The sequence below is a fragment of the Podarcis erhardii genome (genome assembly GCF_964252035.2).
Source record: "Podarcis erhardii genome assembly, chromosome: Z".
NCBI classification, from domain to species: Eukaryota; Metazoa; Chordata; class Lepidosauria; order Squamata; family Lacertidae; genus Podarcis; species Podarcis erhardii.
In genome coordinates this window covers 46,354,615-46,379,770 of record NC_138504.1, presented here as the reverse complement: position 1 = coordinate 46,379,770, position 25,156 = coordinate 46,354,615, and the positions used below count along the sequence as shown (strand labels likewise).

The 25,156-nt window shown below is 41.7% G+C and overlaps 1 long non-coding RNA gene across 1 annotated transcript in view; it reads left to right on the top strand.

Moving 5' to 3' along the window:
• The window catches only part of LOC309333890, a 30,429-nt gene extending 5,767 nt beyond the window's left edge, over positions 1 to 24,662 (top strand). The window contains exons 2-3 of the long non-coding RNA XR_014152760.1: positions 20,301 to 20,503; positions 22,740 to 24,662. This is a non-coding gene — a long non-coding RNA (uncharacterized lncRNA). The remainder of the gene's footprint in view (positions 1 to 20,300; positions 20,504 to 22,739) is intronic.
• The last annotated feature ends 494 nt before the right edge of the window (positions 24,663 to 25,156 follow it).

Genomic DNA, 25,156 nt, shown 5'->3' with positions numbered 1-25,156 from the left:
CCATCGACCATAACATCCTTCTGGACCGTCTTGAGGGGTTGGGAGCTGGGGGCACTGTCATACAGTGGTTCCGCTCCTTCCTCCTGGGCCGTGTTCAGAAAGTGGTGGGGGGGGATGAGTGTTCAGACCCCTGGGCTCTCACTTGTGGGGTGCCTCAGGGTTCTGTCCTCTCCCCCATGCTTTTCAACATTTACATGCAGCCGCTGGGAGAGATCATCAGGAGGTTTGGGCTGGGTGTTCATCAGTATGCGGATGATACCCAGCTCTACCTCTCTTTTAAATCAGAACCAGTGAGGGCGGTGAAGGTCCTGTGTGAGTGTCTGGAGGCGGTTGGAGGATGGATGGCGGCTAACAGATTGAGGTTGAATCCTGACAAGACAGAAGTACTGTTTTTGGGGGACAGGAGGCGGGCAGGTGTGGAGGATTCCCTGGTCCTGAATGGGGTAACTGTGCCCCTGAAGGACCAGGTGCGCAGCCTGGGAGTCATTTTGGACTCACAGCTGTCCATGGAAGCACAGGTCAAATCTGTGTCCAGGGCAGCTGTTTACCAGCTCCATCTGGTACGTAGGCTGAGACCCTATCTGCCTGCAAACTGTCTCGCCAGAGTGGTGCATGCTCTGGTTATCTCTCGCTTGGACTACTGCAATGCACTCTACGTGGGGCTACCTTTGAAGGTGACTCGGAAACTACAACTAATCCAGAATGCAGCAGCTAGACTGGTGATTCAGAGTGGCCTCCAAGACCATATAACACCGGTCTTGAAAGACCTACATTGGCTCCCAGTATGTTTCCGAGCACAATTCAAAGTGTTGGTGCTGACCTTTAAAGCCCTAAACGGCCTAAACGGCCTCTTATCTTGATGGAAAAAGAAAATATCACAACATTCTGGCCGAAAAGAAACAAAAATACGCAACCCAAAAATGGCTACAATTACTCGACTCAATTCAGAGTAAAAACAACAAAGCGTTCTGGAACCTAGTGTATGGAGGATTGAAAGCTGAAAATCAACTAACTCTACCACCAATTACAGAATCCAAATGGTCCCAATATTTTACATCTGTATTTAACAATCTACACAGTGAACTTAAAGGAAATGAAACCACTAAAAATAAAATAAATAAACTCCAGGAGTGGCCAAGGGTAGAGGAAGAGGAAATTAGAGAGATAGTTAAAAATTTCAAATCGGGGAAATCTCCAGGGCCAGACGGTCTACCAATAGAATTATTTAAGACCTATATAGATTGGTGGGCAGAACCCTTAGCTCAACTGTTTACTCTTATAGATAAATACGGGATCATACCTGAGATATGGTTAAGATCAATAATTATTCCAATCTTTAAAAATGGCGACCCAAAAGAACCAAGGAATTATAGACCGATAAGCCTACTATCAGTGATAGGGAAAATCTACGCTAAGCACCTCTTATCTAAACTCCTTACCTGGATGAAAAATCTAAACCTACCAGGGAAAGAACAAATAGGTTTCTCCAAAGGTTGCTCTACACTAGACCACTGTCTTATACTCATGCATCTGGTTGAAAAATACAGATCCCAAAGGCAATCTAAGATATACGCTGCTTTTGTAGATTTTCGTGGTGCATTCGACTCAATTGACCGCCCAAAGTTGTGGAGGAAACTCGCAGAATTAAAAATTGATCAGCGCTTATTGATTCTAATGCAAAATCTACACTCTTCTAATACCTGTCAAGTCAAACTTAACCTTTCATCAGATATCCCAAACTCGAAAGGGGTAAAACAAGGGTGTATTCTTGCCCCCTTTCTATTTAATTTATTCCTATCAGACTTGCCAGATTACCTTCAAAAAATAGAATCACATGCCCCTAAACTTAATCAGAAGCCAGTTCCTCTCTTATTATACGCAGACGATGCTGTCCTACTATCATTAACGAGCCTGGGTCTGAAACGTCTTATATCCTCACTGATCCCTTACTGCGAATGTAACAAACTCTCTATAAATTATGAGAAGACAAAAATTTTGGTCTTCTCGAATGGTTGGAAATTAGAGAAATGGAAAATAAGAGGGCAAGAAATCCAACAAGTGAAAATCCATAGGTATCTGGGAATCTTATTCCAGAGCAATTTAGGGTGGGTAACCCATCGCACAAATGCCATAAAACAGGCAAAGTGCACCTCATCAGCAGTTGCCCGTTTTTATTATCAGATAGGTAATCAATTTATTCCTGCGGCCATTCAGATATTTCAAACAAAAGTGCAATCCCAGTTACTTTATGGAATTCCCCTATGGGTCCAAGCATATAACAGTGAAAAAAAATTCATTCCAGCTTTTTGAGACGTATTCTTGGACTCCCAGCTGTGATCAAATATGAAACAATGTGTGCAGAAATAGGCATACACACACTGGAATATTGGGCATGGTCCACCTCAATAAAGTACTGGTTACGCTGCCACTTTCGCTGCCCTCCATCAAGTCTGCTCGCTGATTTGCTCAAAGACTCCTATAAATCAAGATGGTATCAGCACCTCGAAAAAAAGATTGAATCTTTAGGCATCGAGCTGGAGCCCCTGTACAACTCTAATGAGCAGTACATTTTTCATAATATCCTAACTAGACTAAAGGATGTCGAGAGACAAAATATTATGGCAGCTGTAAACAAAATTTGCTCCCCCACATTCTATGATTTAAATATCTTAGATAGTAGAGCCAATTATGTCACTAAATTAATAATCCCAGCCCAACGTAGGGCTTTTATGCTGGCCCGTTTAAATGTTTTTCCCTCAGCATTTGTCAGGGGAAGATATCAAAACGTTCCTAGAAACAAGAGATTCTGCAGATGCTCTATGAATGTCCCGGACACTGTAGAGCATATTCTCTTTCATTGCCCATTGCACAGTACGCTCCGTCAACGCGTGCTGTCCCCTCTTTCGGGTGGTCTGGAACCCCAGCAAGGTAAATGTGTGGGACTTTACCTATCCGACGCTGACCAAAGGGTAACGGCGGGGGTAGCTGAGTTTTTGGCAGCAGTCCTCCAAGGAGCAGGTTAACAAGGAAAACCACTGATTTTATATGTATATATATATATATGTATGTAACCATCTGCTGCCTTTTTATATGCATTTCAAGGTTTTTATATGTTATTTTCTCTTTTATGGTTTTATTTGCATAATGCCTAATAAAGGTTTGATAATAATAAAAAAGCCCTAAACGGCCTCGGTCCAGTATACCTGAAGGAGCGTCTCCACCCCCATCATTCTGCCTGGACGCTGAGGTCCAGCGCCGAGGGCCTTCTGGCGGTTCCCTCATTGCGAGAAGCAAAGCTACAGGGAACCAGGCAGAGGGCCTTCTCGGTAGTGGCGCCTGCCCTGTGGAACGCCCTTCCAGCAGATGTCAAAGTGATAAACAACTACCTGACATTCAGAAGACATCTTAAGGCAGCCCTGTTCAGGGAAGTTTTTAACGTGTGATATTTTACTGTATTTTTGGTTTTTATGTAAGCCGCCCAGAGTGGCTGGGGAGGCCCAGCCAGATGGGCGGGGTATAAATAATAAATTATTATTATTATTATTATTATTATTATTATTATTATTATTATTATTATTTATTTGGTCAGACAACATACACTGACTGCCATCACTATGTATGGTATGATGGCTAAACTGTCACCATGGTTAGAGGAGTGGAATCCACACGGTGAGAAGGTCCATGGAGGGATAGCAATCTGTGCTGTCTGGTGTACAAATTGCCACAGGTGCCTTCCACATACAAACATACTGATCTGCCTCATACTGACTCAGGCCACTGGTTTTTCTAGCTTAGTATTGTCTACACTGACTGGCAGTGGCTCTCCAGCTTTGGAGTGGGGGGTCTCTCCCAGACCGATCTGTAAATGGATCATGGGAACTTCTGCATGCAAAGCAGTTGCTCTGTCACCAAGCCAGAGTCCTTCACAGCCTTTTGAGGTATGACAAGTGCAGAGATATCACCAGAAAGCAAGACAGGCATTGGTGATAATAGGGTTCAACTTGTTCAGCTGGTTCAGGTGAGGTCACAACCATAAAGAAAATGCACAACTTTCACAGATGCCTAGATATGTCCCAAACTCCCATGAAATAACCACTACAAAAGCCATGGAAGGGCCATAGCCTGAGATGTAGATAACACATAGCTAGGTGGACCAATGGTTTGACTTAGCATAAGGCATCTTTCTATGCTCCTAAAAGTAAAGGTAAAGGGACCCCTGACCATTAGGTCCGGTCGTGGACTACTCTGGGGTTGCGGTGCTCATCTCACCTTACCGGCTGAGGGAGCCGGCGTACAGCTTCTGGGTCATGAGGCCAGCACGACTAAGCTGCTTCTGGCGAACCAGAGCAGCGCACGGAAACGCCGTTTACCTTCTTGCCGGAGCGGTGCCTATTTATCTACTTGCACTTTGACGTGCTTTTGAACTGCTAGATGGACAGGAGCAGGGACCGAACAACGGGAGCTCACCCCATGCGGGGATTCAAACCGCCAATCAAATAAAGAAAATCAATCAAAATCAGTATTTGGAAAACCAATAATAAAATTCAGCAAAACAGATGATAAAACCTATAGCAAGCTTGCAGATACCAGGTTGAGACAAAATTTAAAAGGTATTCATCTGCTGCTAATTGACACCAGAGTCGGTGCTGCCCTCTGGAACAGCACCCCACTATGACTAAAAAGACTAAAAAGACCACCTCTGAAGTGAACACCTGCCTAACTGCAGGTGGGGAGAGGCAAATCTGAGAAGGGTCCCTCAAGGTTCAGGCAGTGTCAGGAATTGCGGACACATTTATGTGAGGCTGCCCTTTTGTGGTGAATCATCAAACTGCAAGTGGCAGTCTTCATAGTGAAAAACCTTTGGGACTGACTCTGTTCACCTAGGTCCTGGGGTTTTTTTGGGGTGGGGGGGTTAGGAAGGAGCAGAAATGGCTTCCTTTTCAAGCTCAGACTTGCTTGAGCAAAATGATCCTTTCAGTGTTTTTCTTCTAGAAAGCTGCTGCTGGTACTTACAATGAAGTTGTTACAGTTAAGTGCCACACTTTTAACCAGCGCCGTTCTTCTAGGAATAAAAGGTGCCAGTACTTCGTACCCTTGAGTACCCCCAGGAGGAAAAAGTACTGATCCTTCTGAGCTCTGGAGTGTTTCTGTATTCTGATTGATTTCTCCTGTCTTATTCTCACAATCCAAGGGAGAAGTCCTTGATTTCATCCCCTAAGAAGAAGAATCTGATTGCAGGAGCATGACTCTGAGGCTGATGGGAGTAGGAGTCAAGGGTGCACTTTCCCTGACATACATTCACATCAAAGAACATCTTTAATAATATATATACATATATTTTAAAATACTGCTTTATTGCAATGCAGTGTTTAATCAGTGCACATTAGCAAGGTGGAGAGAGCCCTGGTGAATCAGATTAGCTAGTCCAGCATCCTGTTTCCCACAATAGCCAATCAGATGCATCTGGAGACCCCATAAGCCGGACAGCCTTTCTCTGTGTCCTGAATTGTGATGTGGAGAAAAGTGGAAAGAGAAAAGTTTTTCTCCCCTTCTCTAATACTAGAAAATGATATCACCTAGCAGGGCTGAAGGGTGGGAGGCTCAGAATCAGCAAATGGAACATGTAGATACGCTACGGAACTCATTGCCACCATATATAGTGATGAAATAAAAAAAATTAAGGTCTTAGATATGTAATAAATGTTCATAAATGTACCAAGCAAACACATAAATAAATAAATAAATAAATAAATAAATAAATAAATAAATAAATATATAAACCACATGTCTGAAGCAGCACAGGAAGACAGTCCTGAAACCATTTTGACTCCCAAGCTGACCAAGTGTTTCTCTGCGAGGAGGGAGAGGGTGAGGGAACCTTCCCATTGTCTCAGGAATTAAGTAATTACCATCTCAAAGGAATGGCCAGACTACCAGGAAAGGCAATCAGATAAGGCATTATCAGATAACCTGGCAGACAGGAAAAACAACAACATTCAAATTTCTGTTGTAGACCACCTTTTCTGTGATGTAGGTATGATGTTTGTGGGGGGTGGTCTTGGATTACACCCCTTCTGTGATGTATGCATGATGTATGGAGGGGTGGTCTTGAGCTCCAAGGCAGGGAATTTAAAATGTCTATATAAGGACAGGCACACCTTGGTTCTGGGTCCTCCTCCTTTCCTGCGTGAGAGGGGAGCACCCTCTTGCAACCGTTCAGTAAAGATCAGGCTTACTAGCTGCTTTGCTTCTCAATATTCTCTGGTTGGCCTCTTTTATTTTCTCTGACCGATGGAGAACCTACAATGGACTCTATAAGGGCTCTTGTGTCCCCCATTAGAGAATCAGGGCAGATTTTTGTTTATTACAGTGATGATCAGACAGGCAGCTTTAAAATAGTGTCAGACAAATTTAGGGAGGGCAAACCTGTCCACAGCTAGTGGGCATGATGGCTATGTTCTAGTCCCACTGTCAGAGCCTTTGCTATGAATCATGGGTGGTGAGAGTTGCTGAGTTGCACTGGGTTGCCACTCTGCAAACAGGATGCTGGACTATATGGGTCTCCTTAGTGTGATCCACCAGGGCTCTTATTTTATGATCTTAATATTGAGATGGAACGTGGAGAGGGGAGAGGCACAAAATGTACACAATGAGTTGAAAGCTGAGGCCAATGATTTGCTCACAATGATTTGTATAAAATTCAATTCTATCTTATTAAAATGAATCAGTGGAGGATCCCTAGTGATTAAATTTACTTTGGAAGGATGCCCCCATAATCTGGAAAACTGGGGCAAAGATCAGAATGAGGCAGTGCTGAAGAAGTCTCCTTGTTTGAGAATGCTGACTACGGTTGGAAAAAAACCCCTATCCGCTGCAAAAAAACCAGAGAGGGAAGTTAAAACTTCCCCCAAAGCTTGTCCCTCTAAGGATGGTTAGCTTTACAGACTTGTCCCTTAACCCAGCAGTGACACATTAAATCACTAAAGTTTCAATAACTCTTACTGTATCTCCATGGAGACGTGCACCATATGGAGTTAATTAGCAGCACAACAAAACAATCAATTAGTTCCTTAATTAGTTTTCCTGGGGAAATGATAACAAACGCAAACAATGTATTCAAACAAATGTCCAATCCTCATTGATGGTTTAGTGGCCCCATGGAAGAGGCTTCACGCTGGGTCCTCTTCGTGGGCTTCGATTTATTCCAGACGTATTGAGAGCCAACTTCAGCAGCTCGAACAGCCGCGCCTTTAATCTTGAAGATCAATTATTTACAATACCTGAATACAATGGAGGAGAGGAAGGTGGGGAACCTCTCATTAAAACGGGGAGGGAAAAAATGAAAGAACAGAGAATACAAAATCCCTTTGGCAAGATGATTGCGGGAAGCTGGGAAGCTGTGGTGCAGCAATTTGTGTCGCGGAAAACACTCCTGCAGTGCTGGAATTGACAAGATTTTTCTACACATTATCTCAACGTTAAGGATCAGGTGGGATAACTGGACCTTCATTATTCAAACAGATTAAGAAGATCAATAGAGATTGTTTCAGCCATTAATTTAAGAACTAACAGCTGAGTGTTAGGGCATCAAGTCTTCTGTTTGAGGGATGAACTGGGTTGCTCCTTCCTCCTCCTCCTCATAATAATAAATAATAATTTTTTATTTATACCCCGCCCTTCCTGGTTCAAAAACTGGGCTCAGGGTGGCTAACAATAAATTTAAAACACTTAATTGTAAAAGCAGCATAAAATACAGTATAAAAACATAAATAACAATAAAATTCTAAGTTCAGAAATCAATTTAGGGGAAATCCATCTAATAAGCATTAGATAATCACCAGGGCTAGCTGGCTGAATTAGTCCTACTTGGTCCAGCAATGAGGCCAGGGGAGAATTAGCTGTGGGGTCTCAGAGTGGGTAATCTTCATAAAGGGGAGGGGGAGGGAAAAGAAGGGAAATAAAAGATGAGGCTGAATTAAAATTAAAGGCCAGGAGGTATAGCTCTGTCTTACAGGACAGACGGAAGGAGGTTAAATCCTGAAGGGCCCTAGACTCAAGGGACACAGCATTCCACCAGGTAGGAGCAATCACTGAGAAGGCCCTGGCCCTGGTGGAGGATAGTCTGACTTAGGGCCCAGGACCACTAAACTATGGTTATTCGTGGACCTTAAGGTCCTCTGTGGGGCATACCAGGAGAGGCGGTCCCATAAATACGAGGGCCCTAAGCCCTCGTATCATAGAGTTGGAAGGGACACCAAGGGCCATGTAGTCCAACCCTCTGCAATGCAGGAATCACAACTAAGAATTCCTGGCAGATGGCCATCCAAACTAAGAACATCCATGAAAGTAGAACCCACCACCTTCCAAGGTAATCTGTTCCAAATTTCAAACAGCTCTTATTGTCAGAAAGTTCTTTCTAATGTTTACTTCAAATCTCCTTTCTTGACTTTTGAACCAGATGCGTTGGTACCTCCCCTCTGGAGCAGCAGAAAACATGCTTGTTCCTTGTCCATCTGAAAACCCTTAATATATTTGGCTATCATATCACCTATCATTTATGGATCATGAAAACCATCATTGACATTGGCAAGGAAGGAGGGTAATTCCATCACGTCTTCTCCTGTGAGACTTCTTCTAACTTCTATCGTCAGCTGCCTGAGAAAAGAACTGGCTCCCAGGTTCACTCCCTGGAGTCTCCAAGTAGATTGGAAATGGAGAGTCTCCTGCCTGGATAGCCACTGCTAGTTAATTTAGACTGATCAAAATGGACCCAATGTTCTGGGTTGCCACGTGTCCCCTTTTTCCAGGACAAGTCCTCTTTTTCATGGATAGAGTCACCATCACGATCCATAGTTAAAAGTAGAAGTTGGCAAATATGTCCTCTTTTCTTGCTCTTCAAAATATGGCAACCCTAAATATATTCCTGTGTTCCAAATTAGGTGTAAGTTGTAAGGGCATTCATGGAGGATATCAGTGGCTACTGCTGTTCATCTTGATGGCTACATTCTACCTCCAGGATCAGAAGCACCCATACCTTTGAATACTACTTTCCAGGAAACAACAGCCTTCATGGATATTGGGTTGGGGATTCATTTTAGTATAATTGTTCTGTTCCTTTTGTTATTGTTGTTGTTGTTGTTTTATTGGTTCTGTATGGTTTGTGTTTTGTTTTTAAGGGGCGGGATCAGGGCTGCCTGGGAGTGGGGCCCCAGCCAACACGATGGCTGGGACAAGTTCCACGGGGGGGGGGGAGCACTGGGACATCCGATCTCGGTGATCATGGGCAGGAGGCGGAGTTACGCTAAGACCAGACCATGTCATTACCGAGGAGGCAGGTTTAGTCGTTGTCTGAGGACTATCCCTGCCTCCGGGTCTGGCCTTGACCGGATGGATACTGGAATCAACAGGGGAAACCCACATGACCTGAAAGTGTTGCTGTGTAATGCCAGGTCAATGATGAATAAAACCACTGCCATCCACGACCTGATTGTGGATGGAGGATTTGACCTGGCATGTGTGACAGAGACCTGGTTGGAGGAAGCAGATGGGCCTGTCCTTGCCGCTGCTTGCCCACCAGGTTTCTCTTACGCACAGCAACCCAGGTCATGTGGGCGGGGAGGGGGGGGTGCAGTGATTTTTAGGAAGTCACTAGCTTGCACCAGGCGTCCTACTGGGAAGATCCAGTTTTCTGAGTGCATGTTCTGGAAGTTGGGCAATAGGGGCAGCACAGGATTCCTTTTGGTGTACCGACGTCCCCGCTGCACCAAGGATTTCCTGTCCGAGCTGCTTCAGGTCGTGGCGGATTTTTTCCTAGAGACACCTAGCTTGGTCGTCCTAGGGGATGTTTGGAAGCTGTGGTTGGATGGTTACGTGGGAGCCGGTTGAAGCTAAATCCTTCGAAGACAGAGGTCCTGTGGCTGGGACGGGAAGGGACGATATGGGATTGGGGGGCAACTCCCATCTCTTGCGGGGGCGCAATTAGTGCCAGCACCGTCCGTTAAGAGTTTGGGTGTAATCTTCGACACCTCCCTTTCCATGGAGGCGCAGATTGCAGCTATGACAAAGGCAGCATTTTTCCATCTCCACCAAGCTAAGCAGTTGGCTCCTTACCTTTCTCACCCTGACCTAGCCACTGTGATCCACGCGACGGTCACCTCCAGACTGGATTATTGTAACTTGCTTTATGTGGGGCTGCCCTTGAAACTGACCCAGAAACTCCAGTGGGTGCAGAATGCCGTGGCAAGACTCCTTACGGGGTTTTCTCCGCAGGATCACATTCGTCCAGTGCTATACCAGCTGCACTGGCTCCCGGTGGAGTACAGGATCAGGTTTAAGGTGCTGGTTTTAACCTTTAAAGCCCTATACGGCCTAGGACCCTCGTACCTACGAGACCGCCTCTCCTGGTATGCCCCACAGAGAAACTTACGGTCTTCAAATAAAAACATCTTGAAGATCCCAGGCCACAGAGAAGTTAGGCTGGCCTCAACTAGAGCCAGGACTTTTTCGGCTGTGGCTCCGACCTGGTGGAACACTGTCACAAGAGACTAGGGCCCTGCGGGACTTGACATCTTTCCGCAGGGCCTGCAAGACAGAGCTGTTCCGCCAGGCCTTTGGCCAGGGCACAGCCTGACTCCCTCCCTTGGCAATCTTCACGGAGCTCTGGCCCAATGGTGGCCAGTGGCTTGAATTTAATTAATTTTATAATGAATGATTTTAGAGTGTTGTTTGTGCTGTACTTTTGTACTGTTTTATTGTTGTTAGCTGCCCTGAGCCTGGCTTCGGCTGGGGAGGGCGGGATATGAATAAAATTTATTATTATTATTATTATTTAACATCCTTACAAGGGGCTGCTCGGGACTTCGTGGAAAGCATAGCCTCCATGGGGCTGTCCCTGAATAAGTTTGGCCCAACTCATAGTCATGGACATGCCTTAGACCTGGTGTTCACCTCTAGTGACGTGGGTGATCTGACACTAAGTAAAAGTGAAACAAAAGAAGTGCCATGGTCAGATCACTTCCTGGTGCAACTGGACTTCTCCGCGAACCTTCCCCTCTGCAGGGAGGTGGGACCAATTCAGATGGTCCGCCCCTGCCACTTAATGGATCCAAATGGTTTCCAGAGAGTGGTAGGGGATGCTTTATCCCATGTTGATGGCCTTTCAGCTGATTCCCTGGTGGCCCGCTGGAATGCGGAGTTAACCAGGGCTATCGAGTGTCTGGCTCCGAAGCACGCTCTCCGATTGCATGGAGCCCGGACAGCCCCGTGGTTTTCTTCGGAGCTGAGGGCAATGAAACAATCGCTGAGACGGGTAGAGCGTCGGTGGCAAAAAACTCACTCCGAATCTGACTGGACACAGGTTAGAGCTCAACGTCGAGCCTACCAGGTTCAGACCCCTGGGCCCTCACTTTTAACTTCCAACTTTCATTCGGAACTTTAATGGATATTCCATATTTGATGGGTTCAATCCAGTGCTAGCCCTACTCAGAGCAGATCCTTGAAAACAATGGCCATCACTAAATTAGATCCATTGATTTCAATGAGACTACTCGTGTAGAACTTAGTTGGATACAACCCTATGTAAACTACATTTTTTGAGAGCCAGTTTGGCATAGTGGCTAGTGAATTGGATTAGGTCCTAGGAGACCAGGGTTCAAATCCCTACTAGGCCATGAAGTTCACTGGGTGACCCTGGGCCAGTCACTGTGTTTTCTCAGCCTAACCTACCTCACAGGGTTGTTGTGGAGATTAAATCAGGAGGAGGAGGACCAGGTGCATCACCTTTGAGTACTTTGGAGTGAAAGGTAAGATATAAATGTAGTAAATAAAATAATAAACATTTTTAAGCAGTATATAAATTCAATTTCATAAAATAAAATAAAGTTCACCCAGGGAAGGGGTGGGGAAAACAGGGACTCTTCAGGAGAAGGAAGAGAGAAGGAGGAGGGTAGAGTAGAAGTCACTTCATAGTAACTGTACAATGTCAAAAATAACTGTGTGATTTGCACCTGAAAGCTGCTTTAAATCTTGGGAGCGTATTCTGAAATGCAGCTTCCCTGACAGCCTCCTGGTTAGAATGCAAATATATGAGCTTTGCTGAAGTGACCTGTGCTAAGTGGTTTAATGCGAGAGGCAGTGAACGACTCATGAATTCTGTATTAGACACCATAGTTCCATGATGTTGCAAGTGGCTTCCCAATAATGAAACCTTAACGTATTTATCACCATCGCTCAGGCAAAGAGCATCAATATTTTCAAACTGCCAAGAGAAAGAGAGAGAGAGAGAGAGAGAGAAGGAGGAGGAGGAGGAAAGAAAATTAACTGGTTACTTTAAAGGCATCTATCTGATTTGTCTCCTTGTACATTTCAGGCAGCCTAGGTCATCTTTACACACATATGAGTTGCATCTTTAAATATATACATTACCAGAGGGTAGTAAGCGGCCATAATTTACATGGCGTATGTATTTTTCTTCATTTGCAAGGGAAAGAACTCCCAGTACTTACAGATCTGTCCTGGCTCTGCAGGTTTTTATATGCCGCAAAATCATCTTGTCAGCTACTCAATAGCTGTTCGCTCAGGGCCAAACTATAGGCTGTGTTGAAGCTCTATAGGTGGAATCTCAATACTCCAACATCTAAGGACCTAAGCCAGAGGTGGTTACTAGGGAATGGGGGTGGGGATACACATCACATTTAAATTGAACTAACCCAATTCCCACTTTCCGAAAAAAACAGCCATCCTTCAAAATTTGAACTTCTCTGAAATTTGTAGTGCGGGTCTCCAACCAAGTAATGTGTTCAAAAATGCCCACACTGTGGTAAAGTGTGTGCATAAATGGCTATATAGTGAAAATAAAATGCAAACATTCAGGGTTGTATTTAGCGAGCTTCTACTTGGAGAAGACGCATAGAAAATAATGGGTCTAAGTGAGGACGTATCCACAACTTAAAGGTCCATGCCCAAGTGCTTTTTTTCATCTTTTGCCCCCGAGCTCTCCCTGTGCAAACTTGCTCTTTAGCGCTCAGTTGGAGCAAATGGCAAATTGGGTTTTCTGCAGATTGCTGTTTGCTCCAATTCAGCTTTAAAGAGTGGGTTTTCATGGGGAAAGCTCTGGGGCAAAGTGTAAGTGTGGATAAGCTCTTAATCATGGTAATAATTTCTATAGGTCTAAGTAAAACCTAGATGAAGATGAAAGCTTTGGGGGGCCTTTTAATCACAATCTATCTGGTGTTTCAATTTTCTTTCCCCAAATTCCCTATTCCTGGGTGCTTTGTTGGGTTTAAATTGTTTTAGATGCTGTGCTGTGTGCTGATTTTACCTAATTTTTTGTTGTTGTTTGTTTTTGCTGGGCTTTTGCGGTTATGTTTTGTTCTATCTTGGCTTTCATTTCTGTTGTGATTTTGCCCTTTGCCCTTTATTGTTTATGAAAAGGGAATGTGGTTGTGTTGTAGAAATATGAACCAGTGGGCTTTGGAGGGTCCTCACCCACTACTAGAGCTTCAAGACCCCTCAGGAAAGATCACTAGGTGATCAGAGAAAAGACAGAGGCAATGCAACCCAGTGTATCAGAGCAAAGCAGCTTTAAGCATGGGTGAAACTAGGCTTTATTTCAATTGGGTCAAAGACCCCATTTGGCACCACCCCCATGCGCATTTGAATCCATGTGCATTTACACACACACACACACACACACACACACACACACAGGCTGAGAGCTTCAATGGCACTCCACTGGAGGCTTCACCTAGGACAAAAAACCAAGCTAGCGTCCCCTCCCCAGCCCTGTAGCTAAGGCTGTGCTTTCAGCTTTGATCCTGTTTATTCAATTGTAACGGAGTTCCTACAGATGGGCAGCAGAAGAACCCAGAACAAAGATATGTTTGAAATTTTATACCTTAGGTTTTTGGGTGGTACCAGAGGTCCCCATGAGCCCTGGCAGCTGAAGCATTTATCTACAGTCAGGGGTCAGCAAACTTTTTCAGCAGGGGGCCGGTCCACTGTCCCTCAGACTTTGTGGGGGGGGGTGGACTATATTTTGGAAAAAAATATATATGAATGAATTCCTATGCCCCACAAATAACCCAGAGATGCATTTTAAATAAAAGCACACATTTTATTAATGTAAAAACACCAGGCAGACCCCACAAATAACCCAGAGATGTGTTTTAAATAAAAGGACACATTCTCAATGTGATGATGGACATGTTGGGGACTGAAACCGGGAAGGGGGTATGGGTGGAATAGAAATTGGGAACTTAAGGGGTACATAATTATAACTTGTTTTGTTTTTGTCTTTTGTTTTTGTTTTGTTTGCATGAGAGTTGGGAAATTCGTGGAAGGGAATTTTGGTCAACCTTAGGGAAATATTTTAAGAATAAGTATTGATATTGATATATAAGTTTGGATGAGAGTTAAGATTGGATAAAGTAAAAGTGGTTTTTAAAATAAACTAAATTACCTAAATGAGAAGATTAAGCAAAAATGAACTGAGGAAATGGATGAAAGAGAGAACGTAAAATAATAACATATTAAAATAAATTATTAAGTTAAAAAAATAAGGTGAAAAGGACTTGCTGAAATAAAAATTTGAACTTGAATACAGAAATGGGAGGTGTGAGGAGGTCAAGAAAATAAGTAAAGGGAAATTGATTATGTAAGGGATTTAATTTGTTTTTCTTTTTTTCTTTTTTAATAATTGTATTTTTCTTTTTTTCTGTATTTTTCTGTATTTTTATTTTTATTTTCTTGCTTTTTGTGTCGTATTATGTATTTTTTCTTTTCTTTTTTCTGTAATTTTGAAAAGTTTGAATAAATATTATTAAAATAAATAAATAAATAAATAAATAAAAGGACACATTCTACTCATGTAAAAACACGCTGATTCCCAGACAGCCTGCGGGCCGGATTTAGAAGGGGATTGGACCGGATCCGGCCCCCGGGCCTCAGTTTGCCTACCCATGATCTACATGCACCTCCTGTGTGTGTGCATTCTGTGTGTGTGTTCTTTCTTTCTTTCTTTTTACAACAGCTGGATGCACAGCGTGCAAATATTGATAAGATCAACACCATATTTTTCCTTTTGTAAAAGCATTGAAAAGGGGTAACATGGGGGGTAAGTTGGGTCTCTAACTATTTCCCCTTGTGCCAGGGCCTAAATCCAGCAGCCCCAGCTCCACTGAAAAAACCCCAAAGTCTGTAATCCTGTAACAGACAATAATCATTATGGTCTTGCAATAAATGGTCATGGTTGTTAATTCACAGAGGTTGTCAATCAGACATGACTAGGGAAAGGGGTGGAGAAGAATCTCATTTGGTCAGCATTTTAAGTCTTTTAAGTGGGTGTTTTTATCCCATTATGTGTATCTATTGCATTTGAAATCATTTTAAAATTTGAAATTCTTTTAATCATTTTTTATTTTATAAATTGCTTTGTATATGTTTTTATTGTTAGAATAATAGAACTGCAGAGTTGTAGAGGATTATCCCAAGGGTAATCTAGTTGCAACCTCTGTAGCACAGGGATCATACCTAAAGGATCCATGACAGATGGCCATCCCACATCTACTTAAAAACATCCAATGTAAGAGAACCCACTAACTTCTGAGGTAGTTTGTTCTACTGTCAAACAGCTCTTACAGTCAGAAAGTTATTTCTAATGTTTAGTTGGAATTTTTATTTTGGGGGGTTTTTTCTTGGCAATTTGAATCCATCTGTTCACATTCTCCCCTCTGGAGCAGCAGAAAACTAGCTTGCTCCATCTTCCAAGAGACAGCCCTTCGGATATTTGATGATGGCTATCATATTGTAAAGATGTGCACAGAAACTAGGAGAGGATATATTAGTTAGATGTTATCCTTCCTTACTCACATCTCTGAGTTTAGCAGAGTACACCCCTTGCAGCAAAAATAAGGAAGCTGTTGATAAGCTAGTTTTAGCCTTTTGTTTAAGTAATCCAGGATGCTTTAACACAGACTGGATTTATTTCCCCCTTTCTCCCTTTTAAAACAATAAATCACACAAAACAGTCTTCTTATGAGTAAAGAAAATATTACTCAGTTTCACAGTAGCAGTCTTGAGGCAGGCTTAAAATGTAGTTACAGACATATAGTTTATATTAGAATGGAGTCTGAGCTGTGACTCAGACTCAGTACGTGGGCCAACATCCCTAGCCACGGATGAGGCACTGGAGAGATGAGAGAATCAGGAATTTTATAAGAGTATCAGTATTTTATAAGGAATAGTTTATAAACTAAATACCTAATGAAATGTAGATTATTTTGAAGTGAACTAACTTAAATCCACTGGTCATAGACTCAAATGTGGGCTGGAACACACACACATATCAATTGGATGATGCACATGCAATTTTTGTGATGCAATTTCAGTTCAGAAAAACATGCATAGAGAAATGTATTAATAAACTTACAAAAATGCATACTTTGGCGCAAGTGTTCACAGGATATAAAAATGCATTTGTGTGATTTGTGTGTGGGGTGAGTGGGTGCATTTAAAAAAGGGACCAGATGGTTCTTCCACGGAGCACATTTGGAACTCATATGGAACAGAAATAAGCCGATCCAGCTAGGGATGTGGTTTAATGTTCCATTTTTTAATCTGTAAATTCGCTTTACCCTGTGTTGCACAGCTCACAAGTTACAGTTTAACTAGGAATTTTTCTAAGATTTGATTCCAGAATTGGAGAGCTGCCACCAGTCATTGTCAACAATGCTTAGCTAGATAGGCCAACAGTTTCACTTCTTATAAAGCAGCTGATTATGTTTTCTTGTTTGAAAGTGCTGGTTCTGGATGTAATAGAATACTTGGAAGTAAGAAATGAAAAACAGGCAGCATTGATGTTTATAGATGCTGAAAAAGCCTTTGATGATGTCTCTTGGGAATTTATGAAAAAAAGTGCTGGAAGAAATGGGCTTTGGAGAAAACTTTAGGAAAGGGATTCAAGCAATATATTCGGATCAAAAAGCAAAATTAATTGCAAATCAGGTGGTAACAGATGAATGTAAGATACAGAAAGGAAGAAGACAGGGATGTCCTTTATCACCTTTATTATTCATTTTGGTTCTAGAAGTCCTGGCGAGAAATATTAGGGCAGATGAAAGTATCAGAGAAATTATGGTAGGGAAAAAGACATATAAATTAAAAGCATATGCTGATGACCTTGTAATTACAGTGGAAGATCCTAAGAATTCTTCTGAAAGTCTTAGAAAAAATACAGGAATTTGGGCAAGTGACAGGCTTCAAATTAAATAAAAAGAAGACAAAGCTGTTAGTAAATTTTTTATCAGAAATGGATAAAAAAGAATTACATCAGAGTATAGAAATAGAGATTCATAAAAAAAAGTTAAATACTTAGGAATCTGGCTTGCAACCAAGAATATCAATATCTTTAAAGACAATTATGAAAAAAAATTGGGGGGAAAAAAATGAATTTAGAAATATGGGGAAGAATGAACCTATCATTATTAGGGAGAATTGCAGCAATTAAGATGAACGCATTGCCAAAAATGTTATTTTTGTTTCAGTGAGTGCCAGTAATAAGTGACCTAGCATGTTTCAAAAAATGGCAAAAATATATTTCAAAATTTATATGGAAAGGGAAGAAGCCAAGAATAAAATACAAATTACTTACAGATATCAGAGACAGAGGAGGCTTCGCCCTTCTGGATCTTAAACTATACTATGAAGCTGCATGTGTCACTTGGATCTGGGACTGAATCAAATTAGACAATATGGATATGTTAGATTTGAAGGACATTATAACAGATTTGGATGGCATGTGTATTTGTGGTATGATAAAGGAAAAGTACATAAAGGATTTTATAACCATATAATTAGGAGATCACTTTTAAAAGTTTGGGAAAGATATAAAGATTTATTGGAACATAAAACTCCATGGTGGTTGTCACCACTGGAAGCAATATCAATAAAATCAATAAATAGGAAAGAAAAATGGTTTACATATAGAGGCATTTTAATAGAAACAGAAGAAGGGAAATTAAAATTGAAAGCACTCAAAGAGATTTGAGAACATGTAAATGATTGGCTGCAGGATTATCAATTAAATGAGAGATTTAAAGAAGATAATAAGAAAGGATTCAGTTATGCTTTATCCAGATTTCAAAGAGAAATTATAGATGATAACACTAAAACATTGAAGAAGATGTACAGTTTACTGTTAAGAGTGGGAAACCAAAGATGAAGAGGTTAAATGTGTAATGATTAAATGGGCACAAGATTTAGGACATAATATAAAAATGGAAGATTGGGGAAAATTATAGAATGGGAATTTAAAATTTACTGATTGTATATGGTAATTTTGAAATAAAATTATATGAAAATGATATATCGAGGGTATATTACTTCAGTTAAATTGGCAAAAATGTATAGAAGAAAAAGTTCCAATAAGTGTTGGAAGTATAAAGAGAAAGAAGGCACATTTTATCACATGTGGTGGAACTGTAAAGTAACCAAAAGCTATTGGGAAATGATTTATAATGAAATGAAAAAAATGTTTAGGATAACCTTTGTTAAAAGACCAGAAGCCTTTTTGCTAGGTATTATAGGCCAAGACCTGCCAAAAGAGTGGAAGAAACTATTTATGTACGCTACAACATAGACTCTATAAAGTCTATGATTGCAAATTATAGTTTGCCAGATCCAGACTAAGTTGCAAACTAGGTTTGATTAGGAGACACTTCTTATCCCATCCCTTTATACACAAAAGATTTATCCTCAAGCATAAATCATGTTTCAGAGCAGCCTTTGGGGAAGTGCCAAAGCTCAGTGATAGAGCATCTGCTTTTCATGCAGATGACCTCTGGTTCAGACCTGCCATCTCTAGGTAGGCTTGAGAGAGACCCCTACCTGAACGGAGAGCCACTGCCAGTAAGTGCAGGTAATGCTGGTCCAAATGGACTGGCTCAAAATAAGGCAACTTCCCATACTCTTACCTGACTTGAGCTTTTACAGGAGTCCTCAATAATATTTCCAGAAGCAAATTTCTCCGGCTTTAATGGTCCTTGCTTTTGAAACATGCAGCATGCTGTTGCATGCAGAAGGTCAAGGTGTCAGAAGCTAAGACAGGTGGGGGGGGGGGGAGAGAAGAAATGTCAGGGCTGATTTTATTGTTTTTATGATGCTACTTAGACCCAATAAAAAAGTGTCATTTTTAGTTATAAACAATTGGATGGCTGTCCAGTAGATTGCAATGGCCTTATTGAAATGTGAAGCTCCTGGTTGGGTTGTGTTTCTAGCTGGTATTTTAACTTGCTGATGGGTCTAAAGAGCTCCTTGGGAATCCTCTGGCAGAATTCTCAGGGAGCACCTTATGCGAGGAGGTAGCAAATACACTCCAAGAGGCTTGCAAGAAAAACTACATGAAAGGGAAATGGATAGGGATAGAGAAGGAAATAAGCAGGTAGTTCTTAGAAACAAGTTTATTTAGTGAATTTAGTGAACTCATCCTATTCCCCTTTTCTGCCATGCAAGTGGAGTAGGAGACCAGCTCCTGTTCCCACTTCTAGTGTGCCTTCTCTGCCCATTCAGGGAAAAAGAGTTCTCTGATAACACTCCTTGAAGTGCACAAATACCTTCAGCTCCATTTAGCCTGGGGTAGTGCCTCCATTCTACAAATTTATGGCAAGGCTGCCCTTGGATTACTGCACATAGTTCTGGTCACCTTATCTCAAAATGGATATTGTAAAGCTCCCCCCTCAAACTTTCCTGAATTTTCCAGTAAAATCATATGTACAAAAATGCATATACTGGGTTAAAGTCTGCCTATAAATGTATATATTAGTGAAAATGACATAAAAATGCATCGTATTATGAATAATGTTTTGCAAAAATGTGATTTGCCTATCCATAGTAGTGGTGCCACCAGCTTGGATGGCTTTAAAAGGGGGTTAGACAAATTAATAAAGGATAAAGCTATCAGTCACTGTAAGAGGCCTCTGAATATCATTTGCTAGGAATTATATGTGCAGAGAGCGCAGTTGCACTCATGTCCTGCTTCCAAGATTCCCATTGGGGTATCTGGTTGGCCATGGAGGGAACAGAATGTTGGTCTAGATGTGCATTTGGCCAGATCCAGCAACATACTCTGCTTTTGTTCCTCTCTTCTTACAAAGGAAGATTCTCTGTGTGGGGAGGCAGGTCCCCACCCCTACCCCGTGATCCTTCTGTGTGCGGCTGCTGCAGCCAGAAGTAAACTGAACTTAACCCAAACTTTTTTGTTTTGTTTTTTCCCCGTTAAAGCATTCTGGTCTCTTCTGTTTCTCCAGGGACTTTGGGGGCTGCGTGACGATATTCCTCCCCATTGAGGAAGATTGATTTCTTGTCACATAAGTTCAGCAGTTAAGAAAAAAGGTGCTTGTCCTGTTTTCCACACCTGTCACATTGACTTCTATAATGAACCCGTTACACAGACCTCGGAAACGGATGGAAACCTCTTCTGACAGCACTTGTCAAATGAATAGGCAGGAAGGTGAGGACAATGTATTCAATGCGGTGAACTTTCAGCGCTTTTGTGGACACTGACAGGGGACTCAGGCTCAGTCGTCAGATTGGGGCAATGGATTGGGGTGGCATGGGGTGGAGAGGAAGGAAGGGAGATGTGGAATATATTTGTTATTTATTTCTATCAGTCCCATTCAGAAATCTGTCTTCCCGACTTCTTAAAAGTTTTCTTCCCTTCTATGAAAGAGGCCTTCCATTTTCCTGCATCAGACACAAGCAAGGTCTAGGATATGATTTGGGTGGTTGCCGGGTGGCCAAGGTGGCAGAAAGTGTGTGTGTGTTGTTCTAACTAAGCATTTATCCCACCCACTCTGTCTTTGACAGTTGCACCCACTTTCTGATCCGAAGAAGGACCATGAGAAGAGTTACCTCTTAAACTATCTATCTATCTATCTATCTATCTATCTATCTATCTATCTATCTATCTAACATCTTCCTCTCCCCCTGCCCCCTGCTGCTGTTGGTGGGGTGCCACTCTATTTTTTAAAAAAAATATTTATTTAAGTTTTGAAAGTTGCAGAAAGGAAAATGAAAAAGAATTAAACATAACAAAACCATACTATACCATGCAAAAACAAAAATATTACATATACATAACAAAAATAAAACAAAAGCAATTAAGAAAAAAGAAAAAAGAAACACAACCTATACTTTCAATGTTATTAACTTTCTTTTACTTGTTTCAGCGACCTCCTCACACCTCCCTTTTTTTGTATTCCACTTCGATTAATTGTTTCAGCAAATCCTTTCCATCTTCCTCAAACTTCTGTCCTATCATTTAACTTAACAAATTCTAACATTATTTTTTCCTTTAATCCAATTACAATCTATTATACTTAATTCTTTATAACATTTCTGCTAAAGCCATGTACGGTAGGGTGCCACTCTAGACTGGAGGTGAATTTCCATGCACATACTGTTTTGGAAAAAGTAAGCCTCATTTGGTTTATCTCTGCAAAGGATGTACTGGACTCACACGTACAATAGGGGTTGGCAGGTCGCCAGGCTTTTTAACCTAGTTTCACCTTCCTCTTTCTTCTGCCTTAGGTTTGGCACGTACAACTTTCACGAATGCTGTACAGCAGGGCCAGGGTGCACCCTTCAGGTTCACATACCCAAAGTTATGTGGATTCACATACCCAAAGTTAGCAGGGAGGGAGAATCTACTTCTAATTCTTTGCTGCATGGCCACAGACCGCGGCTGAACCTAGGAGAGAAGAGAGGAAAGGATTTAAGCTTTCCTCATCACTTAACCTCACCTGACCAGAATCCTGCAATTCAGTCATTTTTTTAATAGGTTGCAGATCTTCTAAATTGTTATATTTACTAAATATAAGCATTTATGTTGCATAAGTTGGTGCACGTGCGTTGGCAATGCTGGTTTTACCTGTGCTTGTTTTATTGGCGGGCTTGCTTTGAACGTTGTTGTTCGTTTTATTTCTATCCCACTTTATATTCCGGGGGGGGGGGGGGGCTGGAATCTCGAAGCAGTTTACAACTTACATTAAAACATCAAGTGAAGCAATCTGTAATAAAACATTACTAAAGTACACATTCAAAGCAAAGTAATTAACAGGGAACTATATTATTATTTTACAGATTTTGAAACGAAACATTACAAAGAAGGTCAGCTACAGAATGCACATTTAATGCAGCAAGGTTAACAAAAATTATCTCAAACTTTTCAAAAGAAATAATTTCTACGGGAAGTCAAATATAAAATGCACATTTGAAACAAGATAATTAGCAAGAGAATAAAATAGTATCAAATGCATATATTAACTTTGTTGTGATGTCTATCTGTAGCTATATCTATGTATTTAATAGTTATTCTCATTGAAAGACAGGATATAAATGTGCAAGTAAACAAAGGTAAAGCATATAAAGTTTCATTTAGTTGCCATGGTACTGTGTCACACAGGTTACATGTGCCATAAGCTCATGATTTGTACAGGAACATAACAATAACCCTTCTGAATCAGGCAACAGGCCCATCTAGTCTAGTATCCCAGTGGCCAATCGGATAACTCTGGGAAACTCACAAGCAGAGCATGAGCTCAATGGGCCTTTCACAACTCTATGTCTTCCTTACAGCTGGTAAGACAGAGATGGGCTGTCTCTTAACATGGCAGTCCTACCTAGCAATCGTTCCTACCCTTTCTGAAATTGGGGCTCTGAGTGTCATTTTCTCTTTCCCTGGCCAGGAGATGGAAGGAGAAATGAATGAAAAGGTGGAGAAAGATTTGAGTTTTGTTGAGGTTGCAGTTGGGAATTTGAGACTCTACATGACAAAGTGAGAAGCTGTGATGGCTTAAGCGTTTTGGTGAAGGTCCTGGCAGTTTCATGGCAACTGGAGAATATGTGAGTGACTTTAACAATTTTGGATTCTCCCAGTTTCTCATTTTTCCGGTCTTAAGTTCAGCTCTCCATATTTCTGCATCAGTTTGTGAAAATTTATATATGAAAATGTATCAGCATTTCAGCGCAATTTCCCCCGCTCTGCACATTTGTACGTGTGCAATCTTTGTCTAGCTCCTCCCCTTTGACCTTACCGCCTTGGGTGTCCCTGCTGGGAGTACGAGACTCCCGGCGGCTTCGCTCACAAGGGTCATAGGAATGTGCAAGCCCACTCACCGCGACAAGGTGATGATCCAGCGAGTGAGAAACCACGAGCAGCTGAGTGTCATATGTAGTTTGTCCCTGAAAGGAAACCATAACTTTGGTATAGAGCTAACACATAAAGGCCAAAGTGGATTTTGGTTCTATTTTAAAGAGTCTTGAGTATTATTTTTTTTCTTTCCCTCTGTAGAAAACCTCCAAAAGTTCTTAAGAGTGAGGGCTTGGTTGGGTAAATTATGAATATCTTTCCGCAGAACATTTGGGAGCATAATTATTATTATTAAAAAACCCCCAGCTACTTTGTATTGTTTTCCTTTTGCTTTCTTGGTTAGCTCTGCCAAGATTTACATTGTACAATTTAAAGAGCTCTGGAACAGCAGTAAAGAGGTGTTACTCTCCCCTACCCCAGTGTGCTGCTGTTTTTAAATTAAGGGCAGTGAAGAGGGGAGTCTGAAAGGGCTGACCTTAAAAGTGATGTTAAGAAGACAAGGAAAAGGACAGGTGATTGGTAAATTTGGTTGGACTTGCTGTGTGGCAATTTAAAGAGACCTAGTCCCGCTCAAAAGAACAAAATCTATATAGAGTCTGGTCAGAGCTTTCAACTCTGCAAGGTTGAAATCATGCAAGTTAATTGCATGTAATATGCGATTGTACTGTACAGTGGAAAATTTGAGGGCCAGCCAAAGAAGCTGAATCCTGATAAGACAGAGGTGTATCCAAGAGGTGGAGAAATAGCCTGTTCTGGATGAAGTTGCACTCTCCTGGAAGAAGCAGGTTTGTAGCTTGAGATACTACATTGTCACTGGAGGCTCAGGTGACCTCAGTGGTTGGGAGTGTCCATTTCCATATATGGCTGGTTCATCAGCTATGACCCATTTTGAATAGTGATAACTTGGTGATGGTACTCCATGCTCTGCTAACTGGATTACCGCGATACAACTCTACATGGGGATGCCTTTGAATAAGACTCAGAATTTTCAGCTGCTCCAAAATGCAGTGGCCGGATTACTTGCTGGGGTTCCATTTAGTATCCATTTTGAAACAGCTGTACTGATCACCAGCTCATTTCCACACCCAATTCAAAGCGCTCTCAAGACAACTTAGGGACCAAAGATGCCTCTTTCAATACAGACCCCTCTCAAGTTAAGATCAGTAGAGGGAACCCTCTTGTGAGTTCTTCCACTCACAGAATTTGGGAGGGTGGTGGTCCAGGAAAGGGTATTCTGGAAACTGTACGTGCTGCGAACTGTAGCTCTGAAAGGTCAGCCCCTTCAACAAATTGCAGTTCCTGGGTTTCTCCATGACTGCTAAAGTGGTATAATAGTGGTTCAAATGTATGGTGTGGATTGGACATATGTCACAAAATTTGGAGAAAGATCTGAAGGTTAATTACCATCTGATTTGCACATTAATCTAATTAATCATAGTGGGATGCTTTTCCAGAGGAGAGAGCCAACTGTGATTCTACTTTATGATGAATACTTTTAAAAATTTATTTGCTTGGCCCTTGTACCTGCAAACTGGCTATAGGTTTTATCTGTTCCTCTGAATTTTATGGTTTGTTTTCCAACAGCTGATTTTGGCTGTTTTTTCTTTATTTGATCGAGTCAGATAATTGGTTCATCTCACCTGGTATTGTCTACATTGGCTGATGATGACTCTGCAGGATTTTAGACAGGGGACCGTACAGGAAGATGTCAAGGATTGAACCTGGACCTTTTTGCATGCAAAGAAAATGCTCTACCACAGAGTTATGGCATTTCTACCTCTGTATCAGCTGTTCCTGCATAAGGGCGCAGGTAGAATGCATTTTATATGGATTTATGCATGTAATCTGGCAGTTCTGAGCCTGTACTGGACTGCATCTTGCACTGAGCACCTGCTCATGACTGAACTGCTTGCCCATTCTCAGTTTTTTAATTAAAAAAAGCTTAATAATTATATGCAAATTTATATGCCAGGAATACATATCATGCTTATAATATGTATGAAATGAATAAAG